The sequence below is a fragment of the Cupressus sempervirens genome, chromosome 6 (assembly GCF_028749045.1).
Source record: "Cupressus sempervirens isolate cs-2001-9-10 chromosome 6, ASM2874904v1, whole genome shotgun sequence".
NCBI classification, from domain to species: Eukaryota; Viridiplantae; Streptophyta; class Pinopsida; order Cupressales; family Cupressaceae; genus Cupressus; species Cupressus sempervirens.
The window spans coordinates 292,369,427-292,384,950 of NC_143123.1; the positions used below are offsets into that span (position 1 = coordinate 292,369,427).

General features: G+C 42.6%; 1 pseudogene across 1 annotated transcript in view; it reads left to right on the plus strand.

Annotated features, from left to right (window-relative positions):
- Positions 1 to 15,524, plus strand: part of LOC149552361 (6-phosphofructo-2-kinase/fructose-2,6-bisphosphatase-like) — a 334,563-nt pseudogene that overhangs the window by 72,797 nt on the left and 246,242 nt on the right. The window contains exons 4-6 of the transcript XR_016352907.1: positions 13,602 to 13,758; positions 14,221 to 14,316; positions 15,394 to 15,492. The product of XR_016352907.1 is annotated as a 6-phosphofructo-2-kinase/fructose-2,6-bisphosphatase-like (transcript). The remainder of the gene's footprint in view (positions 1 to 13,601; positions 13,759 to 14,220; positions 14,317 to 15,393; positions 15,493 to 15,524) is intronic.

Below are 15,524 nucleotides of genomic sequence, written 5' to 3' on the forward strand. Positions count from 1 at the left end.
AAGAAGCGAGGGAGGAGTTTTTGAACCTGCATACGCCACGGGAAGAGAATCCTGACGGAAGCAGATCGACTCGCACGGCTCGGAGTGCAGAAGGAGCACGAGCGTGGAGTGACCTCTTCGTCCGAGATATACTTCCGGAACGGACAGCTACGGTTGACAAACCCTCTTCTTCACCAAACAGCGCGGAAGCAGAAAACAGCGCGGGTGTTGAAAATAGCGCGGAAGCAGAAAACAGCGCGGGTGTTGAAAACAGCGCGGAAGCAGAAAACAGCGCGGACGCAGAAAACAGCGCGGGTGTGCAAAACAGCGCGGGTGTCCAGAACAGCGCGGGTGTTCACAACAGCGCGGGTGCTCAAAACAGCGCGGGAGTGCAAAACAGCGCAGGTACACAACAAAACCCTGGACATACAGTAATAATGGCAGGTCCGAAGGAAAAATTGCCTAAATTTGATGGTGATGAAGCAGCTGATCCCATTCGACATTGTAAAACATGTGAAACGATCTGGAGGGCGAATGGCATAACAGATACAAACGAATGGATCCGACAATTTCCCGCAACCCTACGAGGTGTTGCCATTGATTGGTTTACTGATGCCGATCCCCAGAAATTGACTAGTTGGGATAACATTAAGAAGGAGTTCATCGCAGAATTTCAACTTTTGCGGGATGACAATGAAATTGTCGCAGAGATATTCAATACCAAGCAAAAGAAGAATGAAACTGTACGGGTCTTTGCCAGGAGGTTGAAGGACTTAATCAGTAAGATGGAGAATAAACCAGCTGACGGGTTACAGAAACGATGGTTCATTGAAGGCCTTCACCCGAAGCTGCGGAAAAAGATGAAGATCGTGCCGCCATCTACATACAATGAAGCTTACACCCGAGCACTGAACCTCGAAAGTGATCAGAAGACAAAGAAGCAGAAGAAGACCAGCTCGTCCGATTCAGATGACGATGCATCCTCCGGAAATGATAGCAGCGATGACGAAGGAAGCAACAAGAAGGTTCGTGCCCTTCAGAAAGACATGCTTCGGATGATGAAGGAATTCAAGAACATGAACAAGGAACCTAAGGGTAATGACTTATGGTGTACGGAATGTAAGAAAGAAGGCCATACGAAGGGATCTTGCCCAAAAGAGCAATTTTGCGAGATCTGCCAGATTATGGGACACTCAATAAAGGACTGCCCTTTCAATTTGAAAACAAGAACACCACAGCAGGTGTTCCTGACACAGGAGGCCTCTCCGTCCGGAGGGAATGGGAACACTAGTACGGAAGGTGCCACATCAGGCGGATATAGAAACAACCGGCGCGGTCCAAACAACAACAGCACTAACAACAATGCTGGCACCAGCAACAATGGAGGAAGGAGTCGCATTCAGTACGATGCAAATGGTCGGCCAATTGTTCAATGCCGCGCATGCAATTTGTGGGGTCACTTCGCCCGGGAGTGCACAACACCAAATACACCGAAGTTACTATGCCGCTGGTGTGGACCTGGTGATCATGATGATACCAAGTGCCCAAAGTCCGGAGTAAATCTGATTACTGTAGGAACGGAGGAGGAAGAAGTTCTGGCCATCACTCGGAAGCAAGCAAAGCTTTATCCTGACCCAGCAGAAGAAAAGAGGAGACTGGAGGAAGCAAGGGCAGAAATCCAGAAAGCAACACAGGCAGAAACGACACACCTGAAGGACACGCCGAGTACTTCCGTACGGAACTGCGCAGAACAGAACATTGTTCGGCAAATTTTGCAAGCCGAGATACCTGTCAGGATAAGTGATCTGTTGCTCACTATGCCTCAGCTCCGCTCGGCACTCACAAACATGGTTCCCGCTGCTCAACTACCAGGAGAACATGGAAGGAAGCAAGAAAGTGGAGCAAGTACAGTACACAAAAAGGAGAAGGAAAGTGGCGCAAGTGCAGAAGATCCAATGTTGTTGGCCCTCTCATCCGGACGCTACCCAGCAGTCGTCGAAATGGGCATTCTCGGGACTGTATTGACGGAAACAATTGTGGACGGAGGGTCCGGTGTTAATGTGTTGCCTGAAGACATTTGGAAAAAGTTGGGACAGCCGACATTATGGCCGCCTACATTCCAGCTACTAACGGCCGATCAACATGGAATCAAGCCATTGGGAGTCCTGACAGCACAACCAGTGACGATTGGAACACAACCGTTCCTGTTGGACTTTGTCGTGATCCCACTGAAGCGGAGGGGATATGATGCCATTCTGGGCCGGGGGTGGCTGATACAAGCCAAGGCAAAGCACGATTGGAAGAAAAATACTTTATCACTAGAAAGCAAAGGCCGAAAGTATGTCATCGATCTACACACTCAGATGGTTGGAGAAGAAGCTCTATCATCAGATTCCGAAGGAGAAGATGATGAGAGGGGGCAGAGTATGGAACCCGATCAGGAGGGAGTCCTACGATTGGAAGGAGATGACGATTTGGATTCAGTACATGGTCTGTACCATTGGCAGATAGAGGATTATGAATTGTTTCCAACCTGCAATATACTAACAATAGAAGAAAACAAGATCAATGCCTTCCCAAAAGAGTTTACTCAAATAAAGGAAGGAGATGCGTCACTCGATGTCACCCCGGCACATCAGTTCCCGGAAGGAGAACCCATCAAGTATAATGAAGTCGCCTTGCAGACCATGAATTTGGGAGATGACGCTGAACCAAGGACCATATTAGTAGGGGACAATTGGGACCCCGTACTAAAAGCAGCTGCCTTCAAAATATTTTTAGAATATAAGGATGTCTTTGCATGGACATATAAGGACCTGAAGGGCGTACCACCCGAATTATGTGTGCACCGCATTCCATTGATCGACGGAGCAATACCTGTACGGAAACGGCCTTACAGAATGAACAAAAATTATGCGGCCCAGGTTACGGAAGAAATCAATCGGATGTTAGAAGCTGGAATTATTTTCAAGGTACAAACCAGTGAATGGGTCTCTCCGATTGTGATCTCCCTAAAGAAGGACTCCATTCAGATACGCATATGTGTTGATTTCCGATGTCTCAATGCGGTCACCATCAAGGATCCATTCCCGATCCCATTCACGGATAGCATTCTGGAGGAGGTAGCAGGACATGAGATCTACTCATTTATGGATGGGTTTTCCGGCTACAATCAAATATCAATCGCAGAAGAGGATAAACTGAAGACGACATTTGTCGTAGAAGATGGAGTCTATGCCTACAATCGGATGCCGTTCGGCCTATGCAATGCGCCTGCTACATTTCAGCGGATCATACTACACATTTTTAACAAGATGTCCGTCGGAAACTTTGAGGCATTCCTGGATGACTGGTCCGTATTCAGTACGGAGGACAAACATCTGGCAGCCCTAGGCGAATGTTTGGAAAGGTGCCGTCGTGCACGGTTGGCCCTGAATCCGAAAAAGTGCCGATTTATGGTCCCACACGGAAGGTTACTCGGACACATCGTCTGTAAGGAGGGCCTAAAGACAGATCCGGACAAAGTACGGGTCATATTAGAGATGCAACCGTCCACCAATGTGACAGAGGTAAAATCTTTCCTTGGACATATCGGGTATTACAGACGGTTCATCAAAAATTTTGCCAAAATAGCATATCCATTGGATAGATTAACTTGCAAGACAGCATCATTCCGATGGGACAAGGAGCAGGATGAAGCCTTTGAAGGACTTAAAGTACGGCTGGCTACAGCGCCTATCCTAATATATCCAGATTGGAAGAAGGAGTTTCACGTGCATGTGGATGCATCGAACTATGCAATTGGAGCAACCCTCGCACAGACGGGAAGCCATGGCTTGGATCAGCCGATCTATTTCGCCAGTCGGTTACTATCAAAAGCTGAACAAAATTATAGCACCACCGAACGGGAAGCCTTGGGGATGGTCTATGCTGTACAGAAATTCCGACATTACTTGCTGGCCACTCCATTTGTGTTCTATGTAGATCATCAGGCCCTATTGTATATGATCAACAAACCAGTCATTCAAGGCCGAATCAGCCGATGGCTACTTCTGTTGCAGGAGTTTACTTTCAAAATCATTGTCCGCCCCGGAAGCAAACATGTAAGCGCAGATCATTTATCCCGTCTCCGCACAGGGGAACCGGCAGACGGTGTAAACGATGACTTCCCTGACGCACAGCTATTTCAGATTGCTGCACTCCCAGAATGGTATACAAGCATCGGCGAATACTTGTCCACAGGACAGTTTCCAAATACTATGCCACCTAATGAAAAACGAAAGTTGGTGATCCGAAGTGGAACATTTCAGCTGATTAATGGATTGTTGTATAAAATGGGACCCGATCAGATCCTGAGGCGTTGTGTTCTGAAGGAGGAGATTGCACGGATACTGCAGGAAGCGCACGAAGGACCGGCAGGAGGACACATGGGACCGGACACAACTGCCCGAAAAATACTTTTAGCAGGCTTATGGTGGCCAACCGTATACAATGACGCCAGGGAATGGGTTGTCGCATGCGATACATGCCAGCGAGCTGGAAAACCCTTGAAACGAGATTTCATGCCTTTGAATCCTTCTCATGCTCAGGAGCTTTTTGAACGATGGGGTTTGGACTTTATAGGACCCCTGAAGACCAGCCGAACCAGAAGATGCCATTACATTGTGGTTGCCACGGAATACTTGACTAAATGGGTAGAGGCGCGTGCACTACCAGACAACTCGGCGGTAAGTACAGCACAGTTTATTTATGAGCAGATTATTACTAGGTACGGCATTCCGTTACAATTAACCAGCGATAGAGGAGGGCATTTTGTAAACCATGTGATCCGGCTGCTCACCACGGAGTTCAAAATTTACCACTCACTGTCCAGTCCGTACTACCCAAGGGCAAACGGACAAGCCGAAGCTACCAACAAAATCCTGGTATCAATTATATACAAATCCTGCGCCATCGAAGGGGAAGATTGGGAAGAGAAATTACCTTCTGCTCTGTGGGCTTACCGCACGGCATACAAAGTCACAACCGGCCACACGCCGTTCCAACTGATGTTTGGACAGGAGGCCGTCGTACCAGCGGAATTTATGATACCAAGCTTGCGGATAGCACTAGCCAACAAGTTGGGCGACATGGAAAGCTTAAGAGAGCGGTTGTATAAACTGAACAAGTTAGAGGAAAAGCGATTATTGGCACAGTGGGCGACTGAAGTAACACAGAATAGGCGAAAGGCATGGCACGATAAGCACCTGAAGCTAAACAAGTTTCAGCCCGGACAGTGGGTATTAAAGTACGACGGTCGAAATGAGATCAAACCGGGTAAGTTCAAGGTTAAGTGGGTCGGGCCGTACCAAATTCGAGAGGTAGGGGATAATGGAGCAATCAAATTATGGACTTTAGATGGACATGAAGTGCCTCAAGCAGTGAATGGGTCAAAGTTGAAAATCTATTACGCCCGAAAGCCTTCTGCATCACAAAACGGCCTTCGCCAGACCCCTCCGTCACTGCAGACTAATGGTGACGATGGTCGAACGGCAAATTAAAAAAAAAAAAAAAAAAAAAAAAAAATTAAAAAAAAAAAAAAAAAAAAAAAAAAAACAAAAAAAAAAAAAAAAAAAAAAAAAAAGAGAGGACCGTACGGTTTTTACACCGTACGGATTTCTTGAAGGGAGTACGGGTTTTAAAAGGTACCGTACGGATTGCTTGAAGGGAGTACGGATTTTAAAAGGTACCGTACGGATTTCTTACCGTACGGATTTCTGGTGGATTAAAAGAGACCGTACGGTTTTTGGCATCATGCGGATTTTCCAGAGGAACACAAGTGTGAAAGACGTACGGTTTCTAAAAGCTGGGGAATGGTACGGTTTTTAAGAAACCGTACGGATTTCCTAAAGTGAAGTACGGTTCACAAAACGCCTTAATTCTCACCGTACGGACTTCTCTTGCACTGTACGGTTTATAACTTTTGTATGCACGGGCATTTCCACAGTTTGAACAATTTTCAGGCAGTGCGGATTTCATTAGAAATACAGTCTGTGGTGTACGGCTTTCAGGAAGAGAGGAACTGAAGGGATTCTGCATTTTTTCACAGGCAGGTAATGAAACCAACCACCGTACGGACTTGAGGAGGGAAACTTTGGTACGGATTTGGGAGGTACGGCTTCTTATTTTATTTATTTTTCTTCCAACTTCTACCTTGAGCAGATTTTTTCCTGCGTGTACGGATGGGGATTTGCCATACATATTTTTGAAGGACCTCTTCACCGTACGGCCTCATTTCTCACTGTACGGATTTGGGGAGACCATTACAAAGAGATAATGGAGTCTGCAGGTAAACGGCAGTGGAAAAAACAATTAGCGCAGGCCAGACTTGAGGAAGCCAGGAGGAGCATGGCAGGTACAGGCAAATTGAATATGGGTTCGAGTAGCAACAAGGAGAAGCGTAAGCCGGTAGCACCTCCAGCAGCAGAAGTCACACCACAGACTATACAATTTGAGGGATTAAATGGCACAGATTGCCGGAAATGGTGGCAAGAAACCCCTGAGGACCATCCGGTTAAAGCAAGCATCAGAAAAGCGCAGGTGGAATGGGCCATTCAGATGCCTGTTTTTTGCATTCGAGATTATGAAGGGTATCTGCGTACCATGATTGAAACATATGACAGAACCTCTTGCAGAAGCACATTTCAGTATCTGGGACGGAACTTAGTAGTATCATTCAAAGCAACAGATTTCACACGGGTTTTTGGCATTCCAGGGCAGCAGGGCAGAAAGATTCAGCCGAAAAAAATTCCAAAGGATGGGAAGCTATTTTTAATCAGGTTAGTTTGTGGGGATTTGACTGAAGCAGAACAGGCGGCATTAGCCGAGACATCCAAGGGAAGGGGTTTAAAGAAAACTGACATTCAAGAAGGGCCATGGCGATGTTTAATGGACTTGGTTAAAAGCAGGCTTACGGGATCCTCTAGGGCATCGGATATTACATTTCCGCAAGTATCTATGATGAACGGCATAATGACTGGAAAAGTGTATAATTGGGCGTCTGTACTAGCTGAGCGAATGCATGAATTCATGACTCTCCAGCACAAGACATTCTATATGCCTCATTACGCCATTGGTCTATTTTTGGATGCTATAGCACGGGTGATTCCATCAGAAGAGTTAGAGGCGAAGTCTGGACCATTGGTTCCAGGAGAACCTCCTATCATGCAATGGAAGCACTTGGACACAATCCCTGGGCAGAAGGGTTCAGCAGGTCAAAAGAGGCCACGGGTAGACAGGGCAGGAGATAGTGATAGTGGCCGACAGGAGACATCTTCTGAGCAAGACAGTATGGAAGAAGACGAGGGGGAGGGCGAGGATGATGAAGAGGTTCAGATCGTCACGGCTACTCCCTTGCTTTTTCCGCGTACTACAGTCCCTCTGACTCCCGCATTGACACCTCGGGGTCTGCACATCGCTCACATTCCAGCGTTTGGACAAACTCGGCAACCGATATTGATGACTGCAGGATCCCACCAGGCAGCTACACTAGCCGTACCATGGCAACATGGGGTACGGCCTTCTCCTGTCCGACCAGGGGCAGGATTTGCGGTCGGCTTCGCCCACCTGGCCGCACCTGTAGACCGTGAGACTTCGTCAGCTCCTGAAGCTCTTCCGGTAGCACCATCCGGGGCGTCTGCCCTAAGTCAGCCAGCAGCAGTTGTTACAGTAGCACCGTCAGCAGAAACCCAGATACCCCCAGTAGAGAACGTATCAGATGGAGGAGCACAGAACTGTACGGATCCAGCACAGCCAGAGGTTATGGATAGAGCCAGTATTTTTCTGAGGCAGCAGTTCCAACTCGTCCCTAACAAGCGTGGCCCATCCATTCAGTCTCCCAGCTATTCTGAAGTAACACCTCTTTCACAGCCCCAGTCTCAGGAGGAGGAAACGCCACATGCCGGGATTGCACCAACAGCAGCAGAGGTGGCACCAGATGTGGGCGTGACTCCCGCCGATAAGGGAGACAATAGTGACTCCGAGTGGTCATTCGAGGACTTCGCCAAGGAGGATTATGGGTCGGATGAGGACAGGTGCAGGGACTACCTCAGGACCATGAAGTCTGCATTGAAGAAGGGGCATGATGTGGCCATTCAGGCTCTCACTCGGCGAAGGGAGTGGCATTTAATTCGAACGTATATTCGTAGGATTTGTCCTGAACGATTTCAAACTTGTTTTGGAGATAGAGGGTGGCCGACCATTGAGACACCCGAGATGTTGGCAGACTGGGCCACTGAACCAGAGCTGGGACCGAGTGACACTCCAATGATGAAGCTGGCACATGAGATCGTGGGACTGTACAAAGAAGTTTACTATGCACGGCAGCGTGCGGAGGCGGATAGGGCCGCAGACAGTGTTGCAGCTCAGAGATCCCTCGCAGTTGAAAAAGAGGCCAGAGAAAAGTTAGCCACTGATTTTGCCGACCAGCAGGCAGCCTGGGTAGCAGAGCGGGCAAAATTCTTGAAGGATATGGCTGCAGTGGTACAGGAGAAGGACGCAGCTATCCGGGATAAAGAGGCAGCAGAGCATGCCTTACAGTTGGCCAAGAGACAAGCTATGGATGCTGCGCTTCTCCTGAAGGAGGCCGTAGAAGTTAATTCACAGATTCAGACAGATCTGCGCCTCCGGACTGACCAGGTGTATGAGTTGCGTCGTCAACTACACTCTTCTGGGACTCCTCCTTCTCTCTAGTATTTCTTCTCTTCTTTAGTATGGATTGTCTCGTAATTTTGCTAGTCGTCAGGAGACGACTTTTCTTTTTGGGGGGGATGATGTCGTCGGTAGAAATTGTGTATCGGCCGACGGGTTCCTTCGGGAAAGTTCTTTGTATCGGCCGACGGGTTCCTTCGGGAAAGTTCTTTGTATCGGCCGACGGGTTCCTTCGGGAAAGTTCTTGTTATGTAGCCGATGGTGAATAGTTTGTAACGGGTATAATGTACTTAGTCGACGGATACCTTCGGGTACCTTCGGGAAGGTTCGTCGGAAAGTATTTATAACCCCTTCAGGAAGCATTGTAAGCATCTTATCATTATCATATCATATGAGAAAAGCATAATGTACTGTTGGCATATGCGAATAATAATAGAAGTTCTGCTATTTGTTGTTCAGTGTTCGTATCGGTTTTCAGTGTGCGTTGCTTAATTAATCCATACGGTAAACAATTAGCAAACCAGTTGGCTCTCCCATATCGATTGCTGATGGTTTGTGAAACTTTGTAGCTTGCACTTAAGCATTTAGAGGAGCTTAAGGAAGCATTTGGAGGAGGCTTGTACAAACTTACTTGCATTTCCATTGTTTGTGTAAATTTGAAGAGGTAAGCAACAAGTTGCATTTCTTTGTGTTGAGAGACAAATTAGCAAATTGGTTGGCTCTCCCATATCGATTGCTGATGGTTTGTGCAACTTTGTAGCTTGCACTTAAGCATTTAGAAGAGCTTAATGAAGCATTTGGAGGAGGCTTCTACAAAATTATTTGCATTTCCATTATTTGTGCAAATTTGAAGAGGTAAGCAACAAGTTGCATTTCTTTGTGTTGTTTTCTAAATTGTTTTACATTCATATTTTTTACTTTCCATTTTGTTTACATTTGTTTTAGTCTCTACTTTTAGTATCTATTATTTAGATTTATTCTAATTTATCTCAATGACAAACTTGATAAGTAAGAACTAGAAGGACTTCAAGTTTAAAAATCTGATTTGATACTAAATTTTTTCTATTTATAAAATATTCATATTGCAGCAGCATCCACATTGACATCATGCTTCAGGGTGAGCCTTGTGGAAGTGGAACTAGGGCTGCATGTAACCATGATGCAGACCCAATTGCAATAACAAGAGATAGGGCTTGAAAACATGCCATCTTGTGTCACAAAAAGGGAGTTGTTACATGTTGGCATTGCGGTGTAATATATAATGGGGAAGGCATAAATAGATTGAAGTATCACCTAGCACATATACCTAGGCGTGAAGCTAAAAAATGCAAAGAAGTACTCTAGGATGTTATGCGAGACATGCAAGCTCTTCTAGAGGAAAAAATAGAGAAAAAAGAATTGAAAAAGAAGCAACAAGAAGAAATGACAAAATTAGCTCAATAGGGATTTTATAGTTTTTGCTCTCCATTATCCCCTATTCCACCTACTACTGTTATTGCTTCTATGAGTGTAACCATTGGGGTTCACATTCGTAAGCAAAGATCGACACTTGATTCCATCATTGTTTCACACACAGCTCCACGTGCACAACCAATGCTTGAGAGCATATGTTGGAACAAGGAGAAGCATGATAATGCAAAATTAGCACTTGGAGACTTCTTCATCTATAACGTTTCATTCAATACAGCAAGGTACTTATTTATTTAAATTTTAATTTATGTCTTATTTCTCTTGCTTTCAAGTTTCAAGAGACAATAATATGCTTATTTTGTTTATTTTAATTTGTTTTCAAATTTAATAATAAAATAATATATTAATTTGTTTAACTTTAAATTTTATTTTATTTGTTTTAGGTCCCCTTGTTGGCAAATTGCAATCAATGCTGTTACTGTTTGTGGTCCAGGGTTCAAAGCCCCTAGTGCTGATGAGCTAGGAGGCCCTATTTTGACCTAAAGGGTGGTTGATGTAGAAGGTGCAATTAAGGAGCAGCGTGAGGTGTGGAAGATGAAGGGTTGCACCATCATGATTGATAGGAGTAGAACACTCCTCAACTTTCTTGTCTCCTCATTAGGTAATTGTAGACATTAAAAATTTAGAAGTAGAACTTGTACTTACAAATTTAGAATCTTGATTAAGTGATTAAGTTTATAAATTATGAATTTATGATTGATCATTGATTATGATTCAAATTTTTTTCTTTTCTTTAGGTGCCATGTTTTTTTTGGAATCAATTGATACTTCAAGAAAAACAAAGAATGCTGAATATTTTTGTGAGGTAATGGATGAAGTGATAAAGGATGTAGGTGAGGAGAATGTGGTGCAGATAGTTATAGATAAAGTAGCAAATTATGTTGCTTCAGGAAAACTTCTTATGGAGAAACACCCTCACTTATTTTGGACCTCTTGTGCTGCTCACTACATTGACCTCATGTTAGAGGATCTTGGTAGACTCCTTTGGATAAAAACAATTATAGAGCAAGGAAGGAGTGTATGCAAATTCATATATAATCATACATGCGTCCTCAATCTCATGAGGAAATACATAGAACAAAATGAGTTGTGTCGTCTAGTGGTCACTAGATTTACAACCAATTTTCTCACATTGCAATCCTTGCTTGATTGAAAGGAGGTTTGAGAGGGATGTATGCAAGTGAGGAGTGAATCGCATCATCATATGCAAAGACCACTGCAGCGACTGATATAGCTGATCACATTTTTGATGAGGCTTCCTTTTGGACACTGATCGCTGAGATTGTGAAGGTAATTGTCCTTTTGTCCTCATTTCAACATTTTTGTTTATGAAATTATGTTATAAATTATTGTTCATCTTTTAAAGAAAAACTTAAAGGTGATTGTTTCTCTTTCAACTTTCATAATGAATGCAGTTCATAAAACCGCTTGTTCTCCTACAAATTGCTAATGGAGGGAAGCTCTCAATGAGCTACATTTATGAGGGCATGGATACGGTGAAGGAGGCCATTTGCTCCTTTTTTTTTTTGCAGGGAATTGAGATAGGTATGGGCCTATATGGGATGTCATTGACAGACGTTGGCACAATCTACTTCAAAGGCCTATACATGTAGCGGCCTACTTCCTTAGTCCAACATACCAATTTAGCCCACATTTCAAGGTTGTTGATGAGGTGTGGAGTGGCCTCTATGATGTTGTAGAGAGTGTCACCTGATTGAAGAGTTGGAACAATTGTAGTCCATGAGATTGAGTTATTTAAGAAAGTTCAAGGGGACTTATTTGCACGAGAGTTGTGCAAGAAAAATAGGACAGAATTGGTGCTTGGTAAAAAATTAAAATCTATGATTCTACATCCTCATTTTTAATTCTATTACCATTTTAATTTGATCAAGTCAAAGTTATTGAATTGATTTAAATTTTTCTTATTTCAAATCGATGGTGGGAGATGTTTGGCACTACGGTGCCAAATTTATAGAGGATTGTGATTCGCATCTTGAGCTAGCCATTTAGTGCATCAGGATGTGAACGGAATTGGATTTTATTCGAGCATATACACTCAAAGAAGCGCAATAGGTTGGCAATGCAAAAATTGAATGATATTGTCTTTGTTCACTATAACCTTCGCCTTCACCATAGATAGATCCTTGGCACTGATACATCATCAATTGTATTAGAGATTGTTGATCCACATGCAGAGTGGAACACAAAGATTGCTGATCCTGTCTTCAACGATGAAGACGTGGAGTGGGTTGATCAGGTGGATTGGGAGGTTGAGGCAGTCGAGGAGGCTAGAGCGTGAGGAGACAAAGTGCAAGACCCTAAGGCTAGGAGTAATGGATCTGAGTCTGATGATGAGGATTATGTGGGTAAGGGTGAGGATGGGGATGAGGATGAGGATGAGGTTCGGCCGTAGATAGAGGGAGAGAGGATGGCTCTACAGTCTTCCATGACTTATCTTAGGCATACTCGTAGAAGTACATAGGCTACTATGAGCCTTAGTCTTCTACTGTTCTACACTCTAGTTGTTATTTTGATATACGTTTTGAACTTTTGATACCATGGATTTCATAATCCATGAATATTCTAGATATTTGACACTGCAGTGACATTGTTTATTACTTTATATTGTGTTAGTTTTTTTCCTTCAAAAATTCACTTTTATACTTATGTGATCTATGCAAAATTGTGTACGTGTATTAATAAGCTTCTATTTATCTCAATTATTGTGTATTTGATATTAATTGACTAAAAGATGCATTAAAAAATCTTAAAATCTTTAAAAATATTTGAATTTCATGGGTTTTTCAATTTTCCGAGTCCTTGCCGAGTCCGGTTGCCAAGTTTGAGTCCGTGTCAGATTTTGACTTTCTGAGTCAGGCTAGTCTGAGTCCCATAACACTGATTTTTGGAACCCTTTTAATTATGTTTGTTTCTATTATATCCTTATTTCTCTTTATTAGTAGGCGTCTCTTATTAAGCATTCATTAACAAATGGCATTATCCAACAAAAGTATAATGAATAGCATAATGCAACAAAGTTAATAAGTATCAAATGGATCCACAATATCCGATTTTTTTACATGACAGACTACAATATGCTAAAGACTTACACCTAGATCATTAAAGGAAGAGTTGATTTTAACAGAACAACATTTTTCATGACTAGAAATAAATTTTCAGGTAAATAGGAAATAAACCTGTAGAAAGAAGTGGTACAGCTCAATAGTTATACATGAAATGAGATGTCCCATGATATGTACAAAATTTTGTAGGAAAAGGAAAAGGAAGAATTTGAAATAGTTCTCTGATCTTTTTCTTTGATTGTGAAGCCACCTCAAGGCTCATGTACTATATGACATGGTTTGTTGTTGGGCATAATTTGTTTTATCAAATATCTGGTCTATCACTTTAAGTATGCCTTGGACCTAAAGAACTTACTTTTACTCCTTGAATATTTGACACAGGACACAGATGTGCCACTTTCACACTCACAATGTGCATTTAAGTGAAGTGGCTGAGTACAAGTCTGTAGGCACAGATTCCAGTGCATTTAGACACAACAGTCAACAGGCATTACTTGCAGACAGGGGTGTTGGGAATTCCCCAAAAACTGTACAGTCAGTAAGTAATGTTATTTTTCAGCACATGAAGTTATAGTTGAATACAGAAAACAAGGTTGGTTATTGCTTGCATGGAGTGGATTGTCTATGCTTAAATTGTTCTCTGTTGAATCATCTATCTGCTTTTGATATTAACTAACAAAGACATCTTTTCTGGCTCCATGGAGTCTTCACATTTCATTATGCTACTTTTGTATTTCTTGGGGAATATTATTAACTAGATTCCAAACAATTATTCCAGTTGCTCTTATAAATAGATTTAGAGCATTCCTTACTGTCTGCCTTCCCAACTACCGCATTTACATTCATATATAAAGCAACTGCTTCACTATTATAGATGCAAGAGAACTACTTGCCATTTTCTCTTCTACTTTTACCTTTAGTATTTTTCTTAATGAAAATGCTGATTTTATGCTTGGCTTATCCGTGATTCTGAAATTCACTCTGTAATTATAACATATAGAATGCCATGCCAGAAGCGGCCGGAGCTGTTGCAGCTGCAGCTGTTGCAGATCGGATGCTTGGGCCAAAAGAGCACCAACAAATGGCTATCGTTTTGGTAGGTTGGAGATATTTCTCTTACTCAAGCTTGTCTAAGATAGAATTGAAAGATTATTATTGTTTGACATTGGAGGAAAGGAATATTTCAACATGAAGGAAGTACATCATATCACAATTCTCTCCAATTTTGTTTAGCCATTATTCTAGTTCTGTTATATCAAATGTCCTTGGGGTCTTTAATTTAGATAGATATCTGAGCATGGAACCGGCTTCTAGAGTTCTCATATTTGATGCAAAGGCATATAATATAAGAAGAAACATGTTAGGCCAGACAAAGCTGTAGAGAGAAGAAAACCATTTTATTATATCAAAGGTATTATATAGACATGTATTTTGTAATTAGTCCACCCAATCGATCTTTGGAATACACAATTTTTTGTAGATCTATGGGATCTGTACCTGCTGACATGGATTATGGTTGTGTATTTCAATGTTTTAAGTCTCAGCATGAAATCTGGTTTTGGTCAGATACGTGATTTTTTCGAGTCTTTAACAAAACAATATATGAGGATGACCTTGTAAATAACCAAGTTTACCAAACACTCTACATAGCCTGCTGTGTCTTTTGGTGCAAGACATGTTCCTTTATATTGAATTAATTTATATGATAAAGCAGATGTTGTTTATTTCTGACTGGTCTATGAAATGTTACGAGCTGCAACAAAGGAATCATATTAGTTCTTGATGCCACTTGAGAAGGAAATGCATCAATTTTCCTTTCATGATGAAAACGTCTTCATTGTCTGCAAAAAAATCCATTAAAAAACTGCCAAAAACCACTCATCACGATTCTTTTATCTTTTAATCATTGCCATTATTATTATTATGGTACAAAGCTAGTAATAGATTTAGATACCTGTTAGCTGTCATACATTTTAATAATTACCTATGTTCAAAGTTTAAACAATAAATAATCCTCTCTTGTTCATTGTGAAATTCTCATACCATGTATAAATTTTTACAATCATCTTCAGAGTTACAAGAACACTAATTCAGGTGCAATGTTTCTTAATTTGCTTCTCTTGCCTACATGAATCAGAGCTATGACTGTGTTCCATAACTTTTATTGATCTAGGTTGGGTTGCCTGCAAGAGGAAAGACATTTACTGCTGCAAAGTTGACCAGATATCTTCGCTGGCTTGGACATGAGACAAAACACTTTAATGTTGGAAAGGTGCGTCTTATGTACGTCTTAGCATTCTATAT